This window comes from Hyla sarda, chromosome 11 (assembly GCF_029499605.1).
Source record: "Hyla sarda isolate aHylSar1 chromosome 11, aHylSar1.hap1, whole genome shotgun sequence".
NCBI lineage: Eukaryota > Metazoa > Chordata > Amphibia > Anura > Hylidae > Hyla > Hyla sarda.
In genome coordinates, this window is record NC_079199.1 from 18,044,749 (window position 1) to 18,069,208 (window position 24,460).

A 24,460-nucleotide genomic window follows, 5' to 3' on the forward strand; every position below is an offset into this window, starting at 1 on the left:
ATCACTTGTCCTGAGATCTCTGTTAGCTGCTTCAGCAAAGAATCAAAGAATTGTTCTCAGATCAGATGGTAGGGTCTAAGAGAGATGGAATCTGAGAGAAACTGTAATGGCCGCCCCTTTATATAGTGGGGGGCTGGACTAAAGCCCATTGGTCAAGCTGTGGGTCGTAGGTTAAAGCTGGTGCTCTCTGGGAGAACATGTGACAACAAATCATGTAACTGCAGAACATGTGACAACTTACACACAGGTCCTTGAGACCTCCCACAGGTCCTGTATTCTATCTAGACATAGGGATCCTGTCTAAGCATAAAGGAACATACACACATTTATTAAACCAACAGGGAGACAACAGGGGAGTCCCTGCTGGGGAGCCCCCAGGTCACGGATGGACTCAACCTGACAGGGCCTACAGGTAGTACAGGACCGTGTACCTGTACTGGGACATCACATATCTATCTATCTATCTCATATCTATATAATCATAACTATCTATCTCATATCTATCTATCTCATATTTATCTATCTCATATCTATTTATCTATCCATCTATCTCATATCTATCTATCTATCTATCTATCTATCTCATATCTATCTATCTATCTATCTATCTATCTCATATCTATCTATATATCTATCTCATATCTATCTATCTATCTATTTATCTCATATCTATCTATCTCATATCTATATAGCTATCTATCTATCATCTATCTATCTCATATCTATCTATCTATCTATCTCATATCTATCTATTTATCTATCATCTATCTATCTCATATCTATCTATTTATCTATCATCTATCTATCTATCTCATATCTATCTATTTATCTATCTCATATCTATCTATGTCATATCTATCTATGTCATATCTATCTATCTATCTAGTTTATCCTCACCATCCATTGTAAAGCTATGACAGGCAGGGGACGCATAGCAATTCTACCGGTCATACACAGTGCAGCATGTATTCGGCAGACTCTGAATGGGCAGTATCACAGCAATGCTGTAAATGAATCACAATGCAGCAAGAACTGAGGCTCAGTAAATACATGTGATGACCTACAGATATAGTAACAAGATGCATTCCTATAAATACAGATAAATACAGATGTCACATACTGTATGACCATTGTGCCCCATGTAATTAAGATAAGAAATCTTGTTCTTTATATCATAGTTTATTCTTTACATAAACTACAGACACTTTAGAATGTTTGCATTAATAACTGTTACATATATCTTTATGTACGTTTGCACTGTGGGTTATTATGGCATTGAAATACTTTGACTATGTACAGTATAGCTTTTATTTTTTTGGAGAAAGAAAAGTTATGGGAGTATATAATACAATTCATGTTGTCCTATTATTACAAAGATGTATGTAGGGAGAAACACCTTGTATATTTAGAAACAGTTTAAAAACTTTAAAAAAAGAAAAAAAGAAAACCTTTTCCATTTTGACAGCTTAGTGGGGTGCATGTGCTTTTTCTGTAAAAGGTTTTCCAAGATAATGAAACTATGGCTGCTTTTTATTTCAAAAACAGAAGCAGTGCCACTTTTATCTGCAGATTGTGTTTGGTATTGCATCTCTGCCCCATTCACTACAGCATACCGGACACAACCAGTGGACAGGCTGTAATCTTGCACAACCCCTTTTGTTGAATGCGAATGGGATTTAAAGAGGTACTCTGGTTTTGAAAAAACGTATCCCCTATGCACAGGATAGAGGATAAGTGTCTTATCACATTGGGTAAATTTTTTTATGGAATTGCCCATACAGCCTTACCTATATTTCTGTCACGTGTCATTAAATCTCTTAATGATCATGAGATGACTCTGATAATTCTATCTGAGTATACACAGCAAAGCGGAAAAATAAGTAACAGAAAGTATCAGTTAAATGTATGATCCAGTATCCAGTATGAAGATTGTATATGGATACATGGATATATTTTTAAATTACACAGTCCCTTTAACTCCTTAAAGACACAGCCAGTTTTTATTGTTGCATTTTTTTTTTTTACCTCTGCATTTCAAATTCTTAAAGAGGTACTCCACTGCTCAGCGTTTGGAACAAAGTGTTCCAAACACTGCAGTCGGCGCCGGCAGCCCATGACATCATAGCCCTGCCCCCTCATGATATCACGCCCCGCCCCCTCAATGCAAGTCTATGGGAGGGGGCATGACAGCCGTCACACTCCCTCCCATAGACTTGCATTGAGGGGGTGGGGTGTGACATCATGAAGGGGTGGGGCTATGATGTCACCAGCTCCAGGCACCATCTCCAGCATTCAGAACAGTTTGTTCCAAATGCTGAGCAGCAGAGTACCCCTTTAACTCTTTTATATTAGATCCACAGACCCATATGAGGGCTTGTTTTTTGCAGGACCAATTGTACTTCAATCACTCTTTTCATTGTACTATAAAATGTATGGCACAACCAAATAAATATTATTTGGGGGTAGGTAAAAAAAAGCAATTTTGCACCGTTTGCAGGGTTTTGTTTTTACGCAGTGCCCTTTACAGTAAAACTGACCTGTTATCTTTATTTTGTGAGTCAATACGATTACGATATGCATTTTTAAATAGGTTTTATTTTATTTTACCACTTAAAAAAAAGTGTACATTTTTTTTTCAAAAAGAGTGTGCCTAAAATTGTCCTACAACTTTTTTTTTCTGTCTATGGGGCTGTTTAAGGGGTAAATTTTTTGCTATGATCTGTAGTTTTTTTTTATTGGTACCTTATTAGTTTAGATGGGACATTTCAATCTTTATGAATATTTTTACTGATGTATGTTGTGAACAAAAATCTACTTTTTTGTTTTGTTTTTCATTTACGCCATTCCCCGTAAGGGATCAATAATGTTATATTTTAATATGTCAGACAATTCCGCACCTAATATGTTTGCTAATTTATTTTATTTAACAATAGGAAAAAATGAATGGTTTGAATATTTATACTTTTTAAGAAGAACTTAAAGGGGTACTCCGGAGGGGAAAATCAACTGGTGAAAGTTATACAGATTTGCAGATTACTTTTATTTAAAAAACCTTAATCCTTCCAGTACTTATCACCAGCTGTATTCCCTGGAGGAAGTCATGTTGTCTTTTTAATTAGAAAGAGGGCTCTCCGCTGACACCTCTGTCCATGTCAGGTAATTGTCTGGAGCAGGATAGTTTTGCTATGGGGATTTGGTCCTACTCTGGACAGTTCCTGACATGGACAAATGTGGCAGCAGAGAGCACTGTGGTCAGACTTGAAAGAACTACACAACTTCTTCTGGAGCATACAGCAGCTGATAAGTACTGGATGGTTTAAGATTTTTAAAAAGAAGTCATTTACAAATACCTAGTACCAATTAATTTTGGAAAAAAAATAAATTATTAATAATAATAATAATAATAATTCTCCGGAGTACCCCTTTAAAAATTGTAATTAGATTTCATATACTGAACAATGCAATGCTATTGCATTGCATTGTTCAGTATATGAAATCTAATTACAATTGATTTGTTACATTGATTTGTTACACCTATGCTCTGTTAAAACAATTTTGACCTTTTTGCTGATAACTCTGCCCCCTTCATGGCCGTACTTGGAAGAGGGGTTTAATATTTATTAAGTTATCAGCCTTAGTGGGAGGGAGAAAGCATTGCACAAACAACAGCCTCCATGGCACAGAAAGAGGTATTTTATCATATTATTAACATGATGGATATCTCCTGAACGGCTGCACCGATTTTCACCTGGTAAAAATGGTAAGAAACAGGGTCACCCACACAATATACCTGTATATTCAGGTAAGTGACCTTACTGTTAGATTTACACTCACAGCCAATGACTGATATCAGCAGTTAACCCGTTAATGGCCCATTAATGGCGTGATTGCTGATGTCACCCATTGACTGTGAGTGGCGGCTGCTGATAGCAGCCGTCACTCACCTTCCATGAGGTGACCACAACTCACGCACTCGCTTCATAGAGATACTGCACAATGTACACTACATGTATAGTGCGCTGCACTAAGACCCAGGCGGCTGTACATGTGCGGCACATGTCATCCAATTGGTTAAGTTCCCAATATACAGCTCTGCCAGGCAATGTCCAGATGTACACAATATACACGGTGTGTCTTTATCAATGTCGCACTAGGCAGCTGTCAACAAATTTCCACAGAAAACATAGATATGGTTAGGTATTTTGTGCTTTCTGTATTCTTGCCTCCACTATACCGCAGTGCTGTAACCAGACCGAAAATACTGCCGTCCACATGACATCTGCTGTATGTTCCGAGCCTGGGGGAAAAAAATAAAAAAGTTACCTTCCCGTTTCCAGCTAGAGAAAACACTCCCAACCTCACTCACCTGCATTTAGACAGTTGTGTAGTCCTTTAATGTTTTAGACACTTAGCTCCCCTTTGCTTTGAAATCCTTACAAGCTGCTAATGTACTTTTGATCAGGGAGGCCAGTTTTGTGCTTTCCGTGCTTTTTTTTTTGCTCACTGAATCTCTGCAAATTGTGCTGACTCCAAACACGGCGCACAACAACACACCCGCGCGCTCGCTGCCCTCCCAGAGAAGGAGAGAAGCCAGGGACATTTGGCTGCTGCAGATTCGGAATTAATCTTGTTGTCACGTACAAATTATTGTAGCAATTATACAGTGTTCACTAGGATGACACGCCCAGCCGCTGCCAGTCATCTTTATTGCTTGACCCCATCGAGGCTGTGATGCCCACTACCCAAAGAATTTTTGGTTTTATTTATTTATTTATCTTTTTTTTATTATTATTTTGCGTTTTGCAGAGCTGGTAGACTGTGTTACTTTTCCAACTTTGCCATCTAGTGTCTAAAAGCCTTAATTACAGTGCAAATTGATTACGGTGCAAGTAATAAGGGCTCTGGGGGCTCGGCGCTTGTCGTTTGCGTTAATGGGTTGTCAACCTGGTCTCAAAAAGGCAAACATGGACCTTTGGCCAAATAGAGTCATCAGTGTCAGTCACTTTGACTCTTTTACCAATAAGTTAGTGATAAACAGACTGTTTAGTATAATGAACTTCTGCACGGCTTTTAGAGAATAGATAGGGCGCAATTCTTTTTTTTTTTTTTTACATCAGCACCCTGTACTGTGCATGTGTCATAGTTTTGGAACTGTTATAATGCCAATGATCTGCTAATTATAAGGTTAAAAGGAGTACTGCAGCCAAAGTTTACTTATCCCCTATTTACACGATAGGGGATAAGTAGCTGAGGGGTCTGTCCCAACAATCTCCAGAATGGGACCCTGTCTCGCTCAGTAAGGAGCGAGTGTCGTCTACAGACGACACACACTCCATTCATAGTGTTAATGCACTACACATGTGATGAGGTTACACTAGAGTAAGGTCCCCTTTAATGGCCAGAGCACAAAGAGAACCAGTGAGAGAGGCCAAGTCTGTCACCCTGTCTATTTCACACTGACAGAGTGTCTACAGTCAAAGGGACTGAAGGCACACAGAAAAAAACGATTGCCGCTTGCTCAAGGTCCTGGTTCAGTTAGCAGTATGGATACCCATGTATGTGCCATCTGGATCATGCCGCAGTAAATTCAACATCATTGATATGGGATCCAATGCACAAGTCTCCAAACTACCTCACTCACACCCCCGAGAAGACCCTGCATCAGCGACCAAGTCAAGACCACAAGGAGAACCAGAGAGAGAGGCCAAAAGTTTCACCTAGCCTATTCCACACTGAAAGGGTGTCCACTGTCCACTACAAGTAAAAAAAGGGAGCTTTCAGGAGAAGTTTAGTCAAAGGGCTTGACAGCACACAGAAAAAACTGTAAATACACAATACAACAATTCCCCCGTACATAACAGATCCACGCTGATTCAAATCAGAAATAAACAAGGAAAAACAAAAGCGTATAGATCAAATGATAACATAATTTTTATTAGACATGAATGCTCAAAGGACATACATTTAAAAACACGTAAAAATAATACATGAGAGTACAACTGATGAAGACGGAACAAAATGGAGACCGGCTATGCAATGTGACCAAAATGTAAAAGCTTATATTTAGGATGTACTACTTTCCCAATAGTTATCACCATTAATAGGAGTAAAGTGCATAGTGCCTAAAAAAGTGATGGTGTATAGAAACAGGGAAAGGAGGTAACATCCAGATAAAAGCAACAAATATAGGAATAGGTCAATTACCCAGTGGACTACAGGGGCAAGCCAGCCTCCACCACTACAGCAAAAATCTGTAGCTGGCCAGATGAAGACCCCTTCTTTCGAGTAAGTGCATTCAGAGATAACGTTAAGTTTACTAGATAATGTGACCATGTTCTGCATACAGCTGACTAGGATTGCTCCATGACTACTGAGCCTATTTTAGAGATGTTATATTCATCTTCTATTCATCTCAGAGGTGGCTGGGATGGGGGCTACTATATATACTCCTTTAAATGGGTTACACAATTTATAAAATACATTTTACATACCCTATGATAGAAAACAAAGTTTATACAGGTGGAATCCTCTGTTGAAGTTCTTCATCTCTTGGCCAGAGCCTAGTGCGGTTACCAAGAGTGCGTCTTATTCCGGAGGACCTGTCTTCATTTCATAGACAGCATGTGGATTCGAATGGGCACTGTGTAATGCTTAAAGGGGTAATCCGCCCCTAGACATCCCCTATCCAAAGTATAGGGGATAAGATGTCTGATCTCGGCTGCAGCACCCCAGATATCTGGTGCACGGAGTGAATCCAGATGACTGGCAATGCGGGGCGGAGGATCGTGACGTCATGGTTACGCCTCGCTCGTGACGTCACAGCCATGCCCCCTCAATGCAAGTCTATGGGAGGGGGCGTGCCCCCTCCCATAGACTTGCATTGAGGGGGCGTGGCTGTGACGTCATGAGTAGGGCACAGCCGTGACATCACCAGTCTCTGGCGCTGAACCCTACGTTCTAGACAAATGCCGGGTGCAGCAGGGAGATTGCGGTGCAGCAGGGGACTCCCGCGATCAGACATCTTATCCCCTATCCTTTGGATAGGGGATAAGATGTATAGGGGCACAGTACTCCTTTAATTCCTCCTGTGGTGGTACTGTAGGGAAATTGAAACCATACTGCCTGGATTTCCCAAGGATTACAACTGATCGGATCGGCCTATAGTAACGTGACCCTTTTACCCGATAGGGATGTAAATGGAAATAAAACAAGGGAATCCAGAACAGATATATTGAATACGTGAATATGACAGCTTGTACATTTTGGATGTTTTTTTCTTTTTAATGACACTAATGTACCATAGCATTGTATTTCGTACTCTAAATGTTCACTTTGCATTTTTATCTCAGAGTTAGTTTTGCAAGACGACAATGTTGAGTTATAAACTCATCAGCCAAATGACCTTCTCAGTTCATATAAACAAATACATCACATCATGGGACACTCACGGGCGGATAGCTGTTGATCTGTTGATGTATTAATGTATCATCGACGGGTCAGCCAATAGCAATAAATCATATTAAGCATACATTGGTGCAATAACGTATTGCTTGCCAAGCCAGGTTTGGCTGGCAAGAGCAAGCATTAGAAGCAACATTTTGGCAGGATCACTGAAAGACCTTTTCCTGACTATACACATGGGTTTTGTAATGCCTGCCTTGGAGAATAATGAAAAATGGATGACTACTTCCCCCAAAGCATTTTAATAGGTTATTAACAAGGAGCTGGCGCTTATTAAATTATCGGCTAAACCCTGCTCAACTTTCATTTTTTTGCTGATATATAATTTCTACTAAGTAAGCAAAAAGTTTAGCAACCTGCAGAAGACTTTCAAAGTCTATGGTAACTACAGTATGATATTATTTTATGGCGTCTATATATATTATGGATTTAGAAATGGTTTAGAAAACATGAAAATAAATAACGATTAGTATCAATATTATTCAATAAAACAACATATTCAGGACTGCGAAAGTTCTAAAAATATTTGTTTTAAACAGCAAGAATCACCCTGCTGTTTCCCATCTATTAGATTACTGATCTACTCTGGATCAGCTGATCGTGACTGCTCAGCTGCTGAGCATATTTAGAGTGCAGTTTCTGATTGGTTAGGCTCTCTCTAAAGAGCCCTGGCTTTTGCAGTGTGGTGAAGATTATAGTCCAGGCATAGGCAACCTTCGGCACTGCAGATGTTTTGGATACATCTCCCGTGATGCTTTGTCAGCATTTTGGCTGTAAGAGCATCATGGGAGATGTAGTCCAAAAAAAAACATCTGCAGTGCCGAAGGTTGCCTATGCCTGTTATAGTTTATGCTCTGTGCATTATAACCAGTATTCCTTGAATTTCTCTAGTACCTTGCTCGATCCTAGTTTTGTTCCTAGTAAGTCCAGTTCTCGTGCAGTATCCCAGCTACAATATATGTGAAGTTGAAGTGTGGCTAAAAAAAATGTACTCCTGTCTCCAGTATTAGTTACTGTGAGGTGACTTGCAAAACTGTTTTGTGTATTTCATTGCCATATGGGTATTAAGGTATTGTTTGCATGCCTTGTATTAGATGATTTTTTAAATTGGTGACATGGCATGCTCCCCGACTAAGCTTCTATGTAGAAGTATCCAGAAAGGCTGTGAAAAGAGCTCCTTGTCAAACCCTCTCTCCCCAGAACACTGGACCTAAAAAACAAGTAATTCTCAGTCTGGCTAAGGCCAGAGCAACATTTCTCTTAGCTCTGCTCCGGCAAGACAGACCTACACCCAGTCTAGAGTGTTTCCTCTTGGTCCAGTTAAAGTCGTCTTTAGTCTACATTTTTGCTTCAAGTTTCAGTTCCAAGAAGAGTTTCTACTAGCCAGAGGAGGAGCTGAACAAGGACTCCTCTGTGCACAATTATCCCTTCATTATCTCAGAGTTAGCACTGTGTGGCTAAACATGTCACAGTTCTTCAGCATACCCCTTGCATGTAGATTATCTTGAAGCAAATGTGTGAGTAAAGTACAGGTATCTGTACAGTAAGCCAATCTGTATAGGACCTTTGCAACAGAGACAATCTAATTGGACTGTTCCATTATCTCATCTACAACTGCACATTGGAGATTTTCCGATCAGTATATCTCCCACAAACAAACTCTTTAAGGGCCAGTGTCCAAATATTCACTCATCTATTTAAAAACATGTAACACACTACCCTGTGCTAAACAGACTGTAAGTATTGTAATTGGATTGGAGAATATTTAGCAAAGTTTCTAATTGTTTCCACATTACACAAGTATCTGGAGAACACTGCCACGTGACATGACCATCGTAATTCCTAAGGAGGCTACTTCTCCCAGCTGGCCTGCACTACAATCTTCCCTGTATGACCCACTGATCCATTCCTGAGTAGCCATGTATCTGTATCTAAGTGTCTGTTACTTATCCTGCTTCAGAGTTTTTATTACAGATATTTTCTGGGTCAATGAAGGTCAGTGATATCTGGTATCAGGTTCAGTGCTCTGGGATAGATCAGGGAAAGATTCAGGGATAGTTAGTTAGTTAGTTACAGTCAGTGTTTGTGCTTTGTTCCCATTCACTGTCCATGTGAATTACCATCACACGAAGCATAACAGTATGATACACAGCAAAGGATCTCTAAGCTATACATCGCACGGCATGCTACTCTAACACTCTGCTCAATCCTTTAAGAAATCACAAGAAATCGGAAAACCAAACAATGCAATCTGTGATCGGGGTAGGGGCGTGGGCTATGGGGCAGCACTGGGGGCATGGGAGAGTGGGGTCTTTATATACCCACCTGATCCATACAGGTGCTGTCGGACTCGGCAGCATGCAAGACGTCATTGCACCGGATGCTGTGTCTTAGCGGGAGGTTTGATTGCATACATTGCAGAGAGGCACTGTTTGCTAGCTTAACTATGATGCAGGGAGTACGGTAATGTGTCATGGTACTTTTCATGCTTAAGGCTTTGAAGCAGCTACATCTCACTCCTATAATATGCTGTCTGGTCAGTATGGACCCTCGTTCAATAAACACATGTAGCTGTGCAGTCTCCAGGACTATAGCCCTGGCTGCTGGTTCTGAGGTAATTTGCATATTTCAGCCTGAGGTTAATTCTTTCCTGCCTCAATCTCTTAGTCTGCCTGCAGAGATCACTTGTAATAGGTCACTGTAAAGTCAGGAGGTCACAGCTGTGGCTCATACATATGACTGCACCAGGAGGATGTGGTTGGGCTGACAGAGCAGCATAGGCTGCTGAATCTCCAGGTTTAACTCAATCAGTGTTGGGTTCCATTTTCCTTTCCACACCCTTTTCTTGCCACACTGTCACACATCCCCCCCCCCCCCCCCCCCTCTGTTGAGACCACCAGGAAGGAGCACTTGCATTAAAAAGGCAGAGTCCAACTGCCTTTCCTTTTCCTCGAACAACTTTGTCCAACAGGTTTTGAGGCACTTGGCTTACTTCTTCAGCAGATTTTATATGCACCACTTCAATGGTGCACCCTTCTTTCATTCGCACGTTCACCAGCTGCTAAGCACAAGACTTTTGGTCACCTTTGACAAATTCCTTGTAAAAGGCTCTATTCATGTCACACCTTTCCAATGCCAGGTTCTTCACTTTGGTCTGTGCAGTGTTCTGGACACTAGGTGTGGACAAGGCAGATGCTCGAGGCCTTTGTCTTCTTCTGTCACTGATACGGCCATCGCCCGAACTTTGCTGGTGGCCAACCAAGCTTGTATCACCCATTTGCAGGACTTCTGCAGTTATCTCTGGTTTAACTTCTGCCTCAGAGAACTTCTCTGCTTCAGCATTTCCACCATCCAATGTCCATATCTCTGTAGCTTCAGAGGACCTTTCCTAGGGTTTCACCTCAGTCTCAACTTCAGAGGACTTCTCATATGGCTTTCTCTCATGGTCCATTGCTCAGACTTTGCCACTTTTAGAGAAAGCATCTCAGTCTCCAGTAGCTTCAAATGTTCCTGCTGCTCACTCTTGAGCTTAGCAGAGTTCACCTTCTCACTTTCCAGAAATTCTGTCAAATTTTTGACAGCATCCTCCAGGGACAGCACTTATTCTCTCATCTGCTTATTGTCTTTATTCAGCTGCGCCATCTTGGACACTTTCTGCTCATAGACTTTTAGCTGAGCCTCTTGTTCAGAGAGCTGCGTTCCCAGTGCATCCAAGGTAGCTGCGTGAGACTTAAGGTGCGTTTTGTTCTGCACCTCCAGGCTCTGCACCTTATGAGCCACTACTACTTTCTCCTTTTCCAGCTCTTCCATGGCTACCAACCTAGCCTTTGATCATTTTGTAGAGCCAGATATGCCTCACACAGGACATTTCCTTCTCCATCCTTGAATGAGACCTGCTTGGCTAGACTCTCAAATTCTCTCTCTTTGTTGGTCACAAGATCCTGGCAGTGGGACCGTTCATCCTGCAGAGCCGCAAACTAATTTTTCTGCAGCTGAAACTTTGCTTCCTGCTCTTTCAAGCCAATTCGTTTCATCCCTTCTCCTCCTTTATGGCTTGTCGTCCCCTGTGCAAGGATCTTGGCCCCTTGGGCCTGCGGGTAGTCCCCGGACAGTCTCTCTGGACTGTTTCTTTGCTCTCTGGTAGACTTCTCCTTCACTTCACCACTGTCTCTCCACTCACTCGCAGAAACTTCAAGAGCTCCTGGGTCTGCAACAACAACATCTGGTCCAGAGGTTCGACCTTCCTGGTCACGATCCATCTCTGGTCCAGACATCACATCTCCTTCACTCAGGACTCTGTCTATGACAGTGAGCACAGCACCTGACTCAAAGTGTTCTCTCTTCAGTACTTCTGCCTTATCCACAGACATCTCTGTAGCTTCTTTTCTGGTCACCTCTTCCAGATGACCGTGCAATTCTAGCCCCATCTTGGGCTCATCTTGAGCTTGCGGATGGAACCCATGTTCCTGTACCTGATCCGTTTCTGGTTTTACTGAAGATTCTGTTTCAGTCAGAGGCACACTTTTCACTTGAGTCTCTGGATCCTCTTGGACTTGACTCGCAGTCTGTTCTTTAGCTCTCCCAGCAGTCTGGCAGACCCTTATCTGACATATCTAGTGACTGCTGACACTCCCTATCCTCAACCTCTGTTGAGTAACTCTAAACTAGTGGGTGGTGCAAGTCAAGTGTTGTGAGCCTATCAGGTGTACCCGCTCTAGTCACCTGACAGTCTTCCCATAATTGCTGAAAAAATGGAAAATCTGTCCCCAGTACTACATCATACTACAAAGAGGGCTCTGTTACAACCTTGTGACTCACAGTACCATAGGGGGTAAAATACAGACATTAACAGTTTTACAACCCCAAATAACTGCCTGTATAGACACTATGACAGGGTCCGGCATGAATCTGGATACAGCCTGGCGACAGTCCAGTTCCACATACAGTGGGATACCACCCACCATCAACTCACCGATCCTCACATCCATATTTTCTGGCCTCATGACCAGATAATCATCAGGTGTGAAGTCGTCCTTTTGCTGAACTGTAGCCAAGTTCATCAAGGTGCTCACTATAGCATCCATCTTGGTGACAACCGGTTGCTGTCCACGTTGGTTGATCCAAGCAACGGCATTTCGACGTCGACCCATCTTTGCGAAACAAACAACACGGTTTGCTGCTGTGCAGGTGGCCCGTCCGCCGTCTCTTTAGCTGAGAGAGCGCTCACTTGCTTGACGCGATCCTTTGCCCCTAGCAACGCTTTCACCACAGGCTCAGTCCTGCTCTTGTACTCCACAGCTGGGCTTGTCCGACTTGTAACATGCAGGGTGGGTTGCTCCTGGCAACAATTTCATTACAGCTCGAACATTGGTTGCTCTTAGCAATGTGCTGCCCGCATCCTCTACCAATTGTAAGGATTTCTCCCTGGGGATAGCTCTGGGATCTTCCTTGACACTGTCACAGGACATGTTTCCACTTCAATCAGCAGGCAAACAACAGTACTTTATGCAAGTCCGGCCCCTCGCCAGCTTCATTACACAGGTTGCAGGATAAATAAAAGCATAAGAAAGGAACAAACAAAACCCTAGACCGTCTAGTCACTAACTAAACAATCCAGCATGCCCTGACTACCAACAGGTAGGCTTTTCCCGGCCAGTTAAACTTATGCCTCCTGCAACCTTCTACTCATTGTTCACACACAGCGTTTGCAACACTTAGAGCCAGCCACTCACAGCTTGGGCTGTGTGTTCCTCACCAGGACCCCTGTCTCCCCCCAAAGCCACCTTGCCGTCTTCTGGGGAGAGTCCAGATTATTCTGTATGACTTCCTTTTAAACACACTTCCCCTTTCTGCTACCTCATTAATTAGGCCACAGGTGGAGGTTTCTCCAGGGTTACCTAAAGAAATACACCCTTTCCTTGCCACACTGTCACAATCACATATACATACCATGTAAGTTGCTGTCAGTATACTGTTATATGTCACAGTGTTTATGTCCCTTATCGTAAATACACCATATGACTACTATAATGTTTTATGTCACCATATATAACTTGTATACTTTATTATTACATACACGTAGTCACGTTCGGGTTATGTCACCATAGAATATACTGTGCGCCCACCTGCTACATCAGTGGATGTTTCTTACCTTCCACATAGTGTTCCATGCTTATGTCCCACACAGTATACCACGTTTACCTTCCACATAGTGTTCCATGCTAATGTCCCACACAGCATACCATGCTTACCTTCCACACAGTGTATGTATCAGGTTCCTACTCAGTGTACATGAATATGCTTCCCTAGCAGTGTAACATGCGTACATCTTCCTTCAATGTGAACCACATATGTTTCTTACAGTAATGTCTTCATGGCTTATGGTCACGTTTTTCATGATCAGCGCTGTCATGTTACTCTTATGTTTCTCATTGAACATGAGTCATTTAACCCATAACGTTTACACTACGCAAATGTTCCTATAGCAGGCACATTACGCATAAAATTACATATACCTTTCTTGAGCTGTCACGTTGCACATACATGACTATGACATTTATGCTACATTAGTTCCGATGGCATGCGTTACCTGAACTCATACCGTGCTTCACGTTATTATATCCGGTATACAGTACCAGCCGTTGATACCATAGCTGATGTACTGTGCTCGTGTTGGTATAGCTGATATACTGGGCTTTGTGTTAATATAGCTGATACTGTATTTACGTTTCCAGAGATGTCATATGGTGCATTATTGTTCCTATAGTGGTCATACGGTGCTTATGTAACTATAGCTGATAATTTGTGTTGCGTAACTAGTAACTATATGCTATGCGTTAGTGTTAATTAACTGATATATGGTACATTAACCCCTTGAGGCTGAGCGTTTTTCCATTTTTACACTTTAGTTTTTTCCTCCTTACGCCATTTTGTAAATTTGGGGTCTTCCATTTCTACGCAGTGCATATTTCAGTAAAAATGACACCTTATCTTTATTCTGTAAGTCCATACGATTAAAATGATACCCTACTTATATAGGTTGGATTTTGTGGTACTTCTGGAAAAAATCATAACTAAATTCAGGAAAATTTATACGTTTAAAATTGTCATATTCTGACCCCTATAACTTTTTTATTTTTCTGCATACGGGCGATATGACAGCTAATTTTTTGCGCCGTGATCTGAAGTTTTTAGGGGTACAATTTTTGTATTGATCTTACTTTTTGATCGCTTTTTATTAATTTTTTCATGATATAAAAAGTGATCAAAAATACGCTATTTTGGACTTTGGAATTTTTTTGCACACACACAATTGACCGTGCGGTTTAATTAAAAATATATTTTTATAATTCGGACATTTCTGCACGCGGCAATACCACATATGTTTATATTTAATAACACTTTGGTTTTTTTAAACTGGAAAAGGGAGGTGATTCAAACTTTTATTAGGGAAGGGGTTAAATGATCTTTATTCACTTATTGTTTTCACTTTTTTTCCCAATGTTATAGCTCCCATAGGAGGCTTTAACACTGAACACACTGATCTTTTACATTGATCAATGGTTTCTCATAGTAAACCATTGATCAATGATTCTGCCGCTTGACTGCTCATGCCTGGATCTCAGGCACTGAGCAGTCATTCGTCGATCGGACAGCAAGGAGGAAGGTAGGGGACCCTCCTGCTGTCCTACAGCTGTTTGGGATGCTGCAATTTCGCCGCTGCGATCCCGAACAGCCCCCTGAGCTAGCTGGCAATGTTTTAGTTTCACTTTAGATGCGGCCATCAACCTTGAACGCTGCATCTAAAGGCTTAATAGCGCGTGGCACCGCGATCAGTGCAACGCGCTATTAGCAATGGGTCCAGGCCGGGCCCGACCTGCTATGAGGCCGGAAGAAGTGCTCCTGCACGAAACCTACTGGTTTGTAGCCTCTGAGCTTCCCGCACCATCCCAGTCATCCATGGCGAATTTATTACGCTGATGCATACTTTGCGGGGAGTTGCCGGATTTCGTTTTTTTTCTCTTCTTATTTGCTATTGTGTTTCTATGGATCTCCTGGCACTACCAACATATTCAGCTTTACCATTGAACTGTTATTTTCCATGGACTTTCATTCATTTGTATTAATCATGTCTCAGGTTTGTTAGCCAGGTGCCTCCAGGTTCTTTTTTTCTTTTGTTATTTGCACATGTTAATGTCACATGTTTTGTTACCCAGAGAGCACCAGATGACCCACAGTGGTAACCAATCTCATAAGTGTTGTGCCCGGCTACGGCCGTGATTCTAAGGAACCTGAACTCTATAGTGTATCTGGACTATTGAGTGATACATGGACATTTGTTTAAATATGCCATAGTAATATATTTTGCTCACCGTTATGCACAAGGGAAATATTTTCGGTCCTACACTATAATTGTTATAGTATTATAAGAATGTATATCATTTGTTGTACACCAAAAAGTCATAGTGTACCATGTTTCTGATGTCTGGTAGTTTTTCTAGTCATGTTCTACACATAATCATAAGTACACATAAAGTACACATAAAGGCATGTACACATGTTTCATGTACAGTAGGACTGTATAATTCTAAACCACACAGTCCATAAAAATGTTTAATATGTCTAAAATGTCAAATGTGATATTTCATATGTCCTTGTGCTCAGGATGCTTTGCTTGCCAGAAGCATGTAACAAAAGCATGTAACAAAAAGTCAAAGGTAGCAAAATGTAAAATGTTATCTAAAAAAAATGGTCTAGCATTAGAAAATGTCTAGCATAAAAATAACTAGTGTTCTGGGGAAAAGTGTGTACTGCCAAGGGACTCCAGTAGCCAAGGCATTGGGCAGAAAGTCCCTGGCAACCCAATTCCCTAGTGTTATGTCTAGTAATGTATAAAGTGTTCTTATGCATAGTCAAATGTCACAGTATGCATAGTCAAATGTCATAGTATGCATAGCCATAGTCTAATATCATGATATACCATAGTCATAGGTATGTTGTCATTATTATACATAATCTTTGTTCTCCTGTAAATTTTATTGTCCATTATACAGTTATAAGTTCTTGTCGACAAAAATAGCCTGTCAATTGACGTTGGATACAATGCTCCAGGACTGCATGTGGCCCCACGGCCGTTTCACTCCTCAAAGATTTCCAGGCTGGACGCCGAGGGCGACTTTATTTAAGTAGGGTGGTTTGTGCCGCCCCGGTACGGGATATGCATCCCACAGTCCTATAAGCTTGAGTCCCTGCACTTCCCAAGGGCTCACCTGCAGTGTATCCCCATAATGTAATTAGTTGTACATTGATTGTAAAGGACCGTTGACATGGTCACATGGTTGTTAGTCACTTGATAATGGTTGTCACATGTTAAAGTCCCATGTTTTGTTACCCGGACAGTACCAGATGACCTGCAGCTAGCATATGGCTCCTTGCTCAGTTCCCCTTTATAAGAGGGGGAGGGACTGCAATCTGTCTCTTTGTCTCTTCACCACACTTTCTGCTGAGGTCCAGTCCAGTCCAGACGTCTCAGAGCTAGTGTCCGGCACATTTGGAGGCCTCATGGCTAAATTACAACCACAAGTCAGTAAGTCAAGTCATCTCTGTCTGCTGTCACTATATTCAGTCAAGTCAAGTCTATTATAGTCAGCTTGGCTGTCCTAAAGTCTGTCAAAGTCCCAGCAAGTCCCAGCAAGCTGTGAGGTCCCCTGTGTTACTGGTCATCTCTCTGGGATCCTGGCCTAGCTGTAAAGACTGTACCATCTATCTACCTCAGTAAAGCTACCATTAACCCCAACTTGGCCTTGGACTCTTATTTGCCCTGCCTAACTAGGATTAGCGGTGCTACCGTTTGGGTGGTTATCGGTTAAAACCACGCCCTGGCGTCACGAACATTTTGGGGTTAACACCATCTGCCCCTGGGCTACAAAATCTGCCCCATACACCTCACATATGTTACTATTGCTGGTGATTTGTGTTCGTTACTGTTGCTTATACATACTGTGTATTAGTGGTTAACTTAGCTCTTATGCTGAACATTGATGTTATTCGGGGCTTACATTACTATGAGCTCATATACTTTGCCTTGATGTTACCGGAGATACAGTGCTTATGTTACTTCAAGTGATATACCATGCTTCAACGTTAACGGTTCCCTACATTGTGGCATACATATGGTTCCCTAGAGTGTCACATACATACGACTCCCTACAGTGGGACATACATACTGTTCCCTACAGGCTACTATACATACAGTTCCTTACAGTGGGACATACATACTGTTCCCTACAGGGTACTATACATACAGTTCCTTACAGTGTGACATACATATGATACATATGGTTCCATACAGTGTGACCTACATACGATTACCTACAGTGTGACATACATACTGTTCCCTACAGGGTAATACGCATACAGTTCCTTACAGTGTATGTTTCATAGTTTATTGTCCCGTTCTTCTGTTTCAGCTCTGCCACGTTATGCTTATGTTATGTAAGTATTTTAGGCTGTGGTCATAGAATTACACTTACGTTTTCATGTGCTGAACGACCAAGGACGTATATTTACATTCTTGGCCGTCTCCCGCGATATAACGTGGGGTCACGCGGTGACCCCATGTCATAATCGGGTCGGTCCTGGCATGTAACTGAAGCCGGGACCCGGGGATAATAGCGCCGTGTCTAAAACGAAAGTAAAAGCTTCCCGGATGCTCAGTGGGGCTGATCGAGACCACCGCAGTGAAAATGTGGTGTCCCGATCAGCTAGGACGCGAGCGGAGGTCCTCTTACCTTCCTGTGATGCGTCCGATTGGCGATTGATTGTTCCAAGCCTGAGATGCAGGCTTAAGCAATCGACCGCCAATAACACTGATCAATGCAAAGCTATGGCTTTGCAGTGATCAGTATAAAATATCAGTGTGTGTAGTGTTATAGCCCCCTATGAGAGCTATAACACTGCAAAAAAAAGTGTAAAAAAAAAAAAAAGTGCTTAAATGTCCGAACTATAAAAATATATCATTAATTATACCGCACGGTCAGTGGCGTACGCGCAAAAAAAATAAGTAGAAAATAACGTATTTTTGGTCACTTTTTAAATCATCAAAAAATGAATAAAAAGCGATCAAAAAGTCAGAACAATACAAAAATGGTACCGCTAAAAACTTCAGATGACGGTGCAAAAAAATGAGCCCTCATACCGCTTTATACGCGGTAAAATAAAACAGCTATAGGGGTCAGAAGATGACAATTTTAAACGTATAAATATTCCTGCATGTAGTTATGATTTTTTTTCCAGAAGTACGACAAAATCAAACCTAGATAAGTAGGGTATCATTTTAATCAAATGGTCCTACAGAATAAAAATAGTGTTGAGCGGCATAGGCCATATTCGATTTCGCGATATTTCGCGAATATATGGACGAATATTCGTCATATATTCGCTACATTCGCATAGGCGTACTATTCGCCTGCATTTGCGAACATTCGCTTATACGAAAATTTACATAAGAGAAAATGCGTATATAAAAAAATCGCATATGAGAAAATTAGGATATGTAAAAATGCGCATATACAGAAAAAAATTTATACCAGAAAATTCGCAATTAAGAAAATTATCATGTGACAATTAACAAATGCGAAAATGTACATAGGGGGAAATTCGCATATAAGAAAACAAGCATATAAGAAGATTCGCATATTAGAAAATTTGCACAGAAGAAGATTCGCATATTAGAAACTTGACATGAGACATTTCGCATATACGAACATTTACATAGGGGAAAATTCGCATATGTGAAAATTAGCATATGCAAAAAATTAGCTTAAGCGGAAAAAAAAAGCGAATATTCGTAATTGCGAATATATAGTGCTGAATTCGTGAATGTGCGATATTCGCGAATAAAATTTGAATTGCGAATATTCGCGAGCAACACTAAATAAATATTAGGTGTCATTTTTACCGAAATATTTACTGCGTAGAAGCGGAAGCCCCAAAGAGTTACAAAATGGCATTTTTCTTCAATTTCGGCGCACAATGATTTTTTTTCCATTTCACTGTAGATTTTTGGGTAAAATGACTGATGTCACTGCAAAGTAGAATTGGTGGTGCAAAAAATAAGCCATCATATGGATTTTTAGGTGCAAAATTGAAAGTGTTATGATTTTTAAAAGGTGAGGAGGAAAAAACAAAAATGCAAAAAAACGGAAAAACCCGTGGTCCTTAAGGGGTTAGGCTGTTATAGCGTCACATAGTTCTTATAGGCTGGTCAGGTATGGTAAACGTCATTATAGTTGGCAACATTCCTAGGATACCCAAGCAGGTATTATTCTATGACCAGGTTGTTTTACCTCTTAGCTCTATACGTTCGGTGTGGTTGGAGGCTGATTGCTGTCGTCAATCCATAAAGCCTCATCTTTATAGTTTACTTTCTGGTCATTACACACCTTGTTACAGCCAGTTTGGCCTCACCATTCCAGGTAAGCTTCAAATCTTCACTTTACATGCCCTTCGTAGATCACACACTCCCGTGAGAGATATGGTGCCTGACAATCCTTAAGCCTTCATATTGTTGTTATTCATTTGTACATTATAAATGTTCTTGTTTGGGGCAGATTGTATCATCAATCCACAAGCCTCTTGTCATCATTTGTTTTTGTATGTTACATGCCCCTGTTAGAGGCATATTGCACTGTCAGTCCACGAGGCTCATGTTGCTGTCATCTCTATCTTTCTCTTTATATTTGTTACTATGTGTCTGATTGTGGTCTTAGTTGTACACGTCTTAATGTTAAGTTCTTTGGTTTGGGTACAGATTCTGGGCCTCTTGTTGTATGTTCATGCCTTATCACTAGTGTTGCTCGCGAATATTCGCAATTCGAATATTATTCGCGAATATCGCATATTCGCAAATTCGCGAATTTCGCGAATATAGCGCTATATATTCGTAATTACGAATATTCTTTTTTTTTTTTTTTCTTCACAGTACACATCACAGTGATCATCCCTCTCTGCTTCCAGCTTGTGTGGTGTAAAGAAGGCTGTAATACTACTGTGTGAGACTGCCGTGCGAAAATTCACATATGCGAAAATTAGCATATGCTAATTTTCGCATATGTTAATTTGCGCATATGCGAAAATAAAATGAGGATATAACGAATATGCGAATATTCGCGAATATATGACGAATATTCGTCCATATATTCGCGAATATTCGCGAATTCGAATATGGCCTATGCCGCTCAACACTACTTATCACACATGTACCTGTTGGGAAGTTTGCCCTTATTGGCCTTTGTAACTTGCTGGTCATGTATATTTTCTTTTGTGATAAGCCTCAGGGCGCAGCAGTAATAATCTTTATTCCTGCAAGTATGAGGATATTGCCTTACTAGTACACAAAACCTCAGGTTAAGTATGTTATATCCTTTTATGTTTTGTCTATGCGGGTCTTTTCCATTGTTTTCATTTTATGGATGACAGGGTTCAATAGGATTATATGTGTAGCATGGGACACTTTGCGAATTTTCCTCTTCTGGCACTACCTATCCAAATACCTACTGACATTTGTGTTTTGTCCACTTCTCAATCTAACCAACTCATTGTACCTTCTGTCTATCTAGCACTTCTCCAACATTTCCTATCTCGGTCACTTGGGTTACCTTTATCCATGCGCACCCTGGTAGTACCATTCTGGTAGGCACTATGGGTTCAGTAGTGCCAATTGGTACATCCAGAATTCCATCTAGCCTTCGGGTCCCTAACAGCTGAGCCAGCTTCTGGGTAGGGGCTTCTCTATGTCAGTTATCACTTAGATGTTAAGTTAGGGCACTGTTATCGCTCTGTTCCATTGACACGTTCCAACCTCCGGCTGTTAACTGGAGCATTTTTTCTGTTATCTTGTGTTCAGATGACGTTATGCTTAACCATTAATTCACGCATTACCTAACTGATGTATTTTGCCCCCTTTCTTTAGGATACCCTTCATGGCTGGCCAGGCACACCCCAGGCCTAATTATTCATGCAAGTGGTACTCACGGTACTTGTAACCCAACCACAATGTATATTGGCTGCAGCCACATCCACCAACCCTATTGTGTTTGAACTCTCAGTAATGCAGTATAGTGCTTTGCCTGAATTATTTGTGTATTTCTCTTCTGTTGGGGTAAAATGTTGACTCCAGATTAAGGGTGGTCACTTGAGGGTGCCAGATTTCTCCGCCTTGTCAAAAGTTTCCCCCCTACCCAGTTTCGGTCCCATAACAATGTTGACTCCAGATTAAGGGTGGTCACTTGAGGGTGCCAGATTTCTCCGCCTTGTCAAAAGTTTCCCCCCTACCCAGTTTCGGTCCCATAACAATGTTGACTCCAGATTAAGGGTGGTCACTTGAGGGTGCCAGATTTCTCCGCCTTGTCAAAAGTTTACCCCCTACCCAGTTTCGGTCCCATAGCAATCACATTAGCCATGTATTGAACTACGTTGGAGCTAGTGGTCATCTTGTCACTAGCACACTGGCATTAGCACATGGATGTATTGTACGCGTTAGTTTGAGGGCATCAACCCTACACTTCAGGCAAGACAATGGATAGAAAAACAGACAGACTCGTCAGATATCACTATTATTTTACCAGATGTACAATCTAAGAATGGCCTGTAGATATCATGACCAAAGTAGGTCTAGTCCTCTAGTTGACCTGATTAAATCCCCTTTATTCTGAGCTGCTCAATCCTTTCCTTTTGTTTGCAAATCACCGGTAATCATATTATACATGCTAGAAGCACAATGTAAAGATATATCATCCAGAGAGGCGGCTGCTCCATTACCAAGTCAGCAGCTTAAGTACATTTGCATTTCTAAATTGGAACTTAATGAGAAAATTGTGCTAATGCAAGTCCATGTATTGTATGGCTTAATATTTGTATTTTTGTGGTTATTTAAGACAAGATAATCTACTTACAGATCACTTATCCCACCGTATTTGTCTACTCGCGTGTGAAGATGGATGAGCGTTAGAGAACACCAGCTGGCAAGTCCTTCAGACAATGCAAAAATAATATCAACAAAGCCGGAAAAATAAACTAGCTCTTGTCTTGAAGTAAGTGGATATTACTCTTCTTTTGCTCAGAATTTATCAAGTTTGCCTTGAAAACCTGGTTCACTCTTAGAACAAAGTGTTCTCCAGTAGAACATATGGCTTTTTAGTGCTTCTTTTTTTTCATTCATTAAATCCTTAAAATTTTTTATATATACAGTAGAAGAAGCAAAATAATTTTCCCAAGAAAAACTTATCATTTAAAGGTAAATTACACAATTTTACAAACAATTAGACTATCCAAGCAATAGCCATATTTTCCTATAAATAAACATATAGACTACAACAGTGTCATGCTAGATTGTGTTGGAAGCACTGTTTCTTCGATGTGTATGTAATTACTGCAAAAGGCCAGTAGATACATGGGGAATGTTACTTCCTAAAGGTGCCCCTACACCTTATACTTAAAGGGGTTCTCCAACATAAGGTGACTTTAGTACTTACCTGCCAGACAGTAATGGACATGCTTTGGAAGGATCCGTGCTTGTCTTGGGGCTAAATGAGTTGTGAGTCCGCCATAACGCTGCTTCTTGTTTTTTTTTTTTGTGAAATGACTATTTCCTGTTAGAGTCCCCCCCCCTCCAACTACAAGTCTCAGGATCCCATGTTTGTAAGTGTGAGGTCACTTTTCTTCCACACATCAACCAACCCACTAGGCTCCCTTCCATGCATGCTATGCATGAAACAACAATTTCCGGTGGAGAATGATCTCCCTCCCACCCAGAAGTCTCTCCACCCATTATAGCACTGCCATGCTCCCTTTCAACACCTGTCTAGTGATGTAATATTTTGGGCCGCACTGCAACCTAAGAAAAGCCTGAGACAACACTGATTTTGTATGCTGCTATAAATCACACAAGAACTGCCAGACCCTCCATCAAACACAGGTACAGACACAATATTATGTACTATACTAACTTTACAGCCCCTAAAGTACAGTAAGATTAAATAAATCCTGAAATACCCCTTTAACCCCTTAAGGACACATGACGTACTGGAACGTCATGTGTCCACTCCCGATCTATAACGCGGGGCCACGGCGTGGCCCCGCGTCATAGCGGGTCGGGCCCGGCCTCTAACAACGGCCGGGACCCGTGGCTAATAGCGCGCGGCATTGATCGCTGTGCCGCGCGCTATTAACCCTTTAGACGCGGCGTTCAAAGTTGAACGCCGCGTCTAAAGTGAAACCGAAAGCATCCCGGCTAGCTCAGTGGGCTGTTCGGGATAGCCGCGGTGAAATCGCGGCATCCCGAACAGCTGACAGGACAGCGGGAGGGCCCCTACCTGCCTCCTCGCTGTCCGATCGCCGAATGACTGCTCAGTGCCTGAGATCCAGGCATGAGCAGTCATCCGGCAGAATCGTTGATCACTGGTTTCTTATGAGAAACCAGTGATCAACATAGAAGATCAGTGTGTGCAGTGTTATAGGTCCCTATGGGACCTATAACACTGCAAAAAAAAAGTGCAAAAAAAAAGTGAATAAAGATCATTTAACTCCTCCCCTATTAAAAGTTTGAATCACCCCCCTTTTCCAATAAAAAAAAAAACACAGTGTAAATAAAAATAAAAATAAACATATGTGGTATCACCGCGTGCGGAAATGTCCGAATTATAAAAATATATCATTAATTAAACCGCTCGGTCAATGGCGTGCGCGCAAAAAAATTCCAAAGTCCAAAATAGTGCATTTTTGGTCACTTTTTATATCATTTAAAAATGAATAAAAAGTGATCAATAAGTCCTATCAATGCAAAAATGGTACCGTTAAAAACTTCAGATCACGGCGCAAAAAATGAGCCCTCATACCGCCCCATACACGGAAAAATAAAAAAGTTATAGGGGTCAGAAGATGACAATTTTAAACGTATTAATTTTCCTGCATGTAGTTATGATTTTTTCCAGAAGTCCGA

General features: G+C 41.3%; 1 long non-coding RNA gene across 1 annotated transcript in view; it reads left to right on the plus strand.

The window, feature by feature from the left end:
* The window catches only part of LOC130295600 (uncharacterized), a 34,965-nt gene that overhangs the window by 8,404 nt on the left and 2,101 nt on the right, over positions 1-24,460 (plus strand). The window contains exon 2 of the long non-coding RNA XR_008848934.1: positions 22,418-22,553. This is a non-coding gene — a long non-coding RNA (uncharacterized LOC130295600). The remainder of the gene's footprint in view (positions 1-22,417; positions 22,554-24,460) is intronic.